This window comes from Capsicum annuum, unplaced genomic scaffold, assembly GCF_002878395.1.
Source record: "Capsicum annuum cultivar UCD-10X-F1 unplaced genomic scaffold, UCD10Xv1.1 ctg1814, whole genome shotgun sequence".
Taxonomy (NCBI): domain Eukaryota; kingdom Viridiplantae; phylum Streptophyta; class Magnoliopsida; order Solanales; family Solanaceae; genus Capsicum; species Capsicum annuum.
In genome coordinates, this window is record NW_025823868.1 from 1 (window position 1) to 1,567 (window position 1,567).

The window sequence follows — 1,567 nt, forward strand, 5'->3', positions numbered from 1 at the left end:
TTTATCGCTCTTCAAGGTAATTACCATGACTTGCTTTGAATTTTTTATGTCAGCTGGCAACTCACCTTGTGGCCTAGTATTTATTGCTTGCTGGTTTTTCCCCACGTGTAACTCTAGACTTTCTGTGGCCATTAGCAAATTTCTTAAGTCTGCAACAAACTGTGTCTGATTAATAAAGGTTTGTATCACCATCTCATCCATATTGCCGCTTGACTGATTTGGTTTGGTCTGTGGCTGTGGAACATTCCATAAATGATTTGGTGGATGAGTTTGCCATTTTATGTTGTAGGCAATACGATAATTTGGGCTTTGAGAATTGCTTATATATATCACAGATTCCGAATTTGAAGCACACATAGCCGCAAAATGGATACTATTTCTGCAGGCCTCACACCAACCACTAATTTACTAAACTGCATTACGGCTGTGAAAGGCGGTGGAGCTCTTGATTTTATGCTGCTGAACTAAGTGTTGATCAAATTCTACAATGTAGACACCTGTGTTGATAGGGCTGTGAATTGGTCCACCTTTAGTACACCTGCAACTCATTTTGTGGAACTTCTTGAATCTGAATGCCACTCTGGATTTCCTTATCCAATACAATTCAATAATGTGTACAACTCATTATAAGTCAACTCCAGCGCTTGACCACCTACGGCTGAATCTAGCAAAATCTTTATATTTTGATAAAGAACTTTTACAAAAGTATGAGAAAGTACCTCATTCGAATGTTGGTGGTGTGGACAATACTAGAGAAGAGCCTTGAAGCATTCCCAAGCATGATATATATTTTCAACAGGTTTCTATTTGAAGCTCACTATCTTACTGCAAAGTCTCAAAATCTTACCTGATGGAAAAAATCTAATGAGGAACCTTCTGTCTAAGTCATCCTATGATGGGATTGAATTGGCCGACTTCGTATTCAACCACCTTTTAGCTTGCCTAATAAGTGAATAGGGGAAGGGTGTAAGAATCATATATTCAGTATTTATACCTATCGAAATAAATATAGAAGTGAGCTCAATGAAATTTGGCAGGAGAACCTATGGATCCTCATGTGAAAGCCCTGAAAATTGTCCACTACTAATCAATAGTTGCACAATGTTGTTCTTAAGCTCAAAATTTCCCCAACCAGTCGGTCTTAGAATGGGGAAGGTCAAATTTGTCGGAAGTGGGACTGCCACTTCCCGAACAGTCCTGTGCACTAATTGTCGTTCCTCACCCATTAGCGCAAGATTTTCTTCATCTTATTTGATTTGAGGAATTCATGAAATAGGGATTTCTTCTTTCTATTGTTGATGATAAATTTGCTCGGTTTCAGATCTTAGTTCAACCAACTCCTTATCCCTTGCCAATTACCACTTTAAAAACATATTTCCTGCAATAATAAAACCACTACCAAGTATGAAAACACCAAGTAAATCAGAAATTAAAACTAAAATAAACAATTGTCAAAATACAAGTCCCCGACAATAGTGCCAAAAACCTGACAACTCCCAAGCGCACACGAAAGTGTACAGGGTCTACCAAGTAATATAGTGGCCTTCAATAAAACCGAGTTATTGAT

The 1,567-nt window shown here is 38.0% G+C and overlaps 1 non-coding gene across 1 annotated transcript; it reads left to right on the plus strand.

Moving 5' to 3' along the window:
* Positions 1 to 728: 728 nt before the first annotated feature.
* On the plus strand, positions 729 to 836 carry LOC124890463. Its single transcript, XR_007049183.1, has one exon. It is a non-coding gene; the product is annotated as a small nucleolar RNA R71 (small nucleolar RNA).
* Positions 837 to 1,567: the final 731 nt, after the last annotated feature.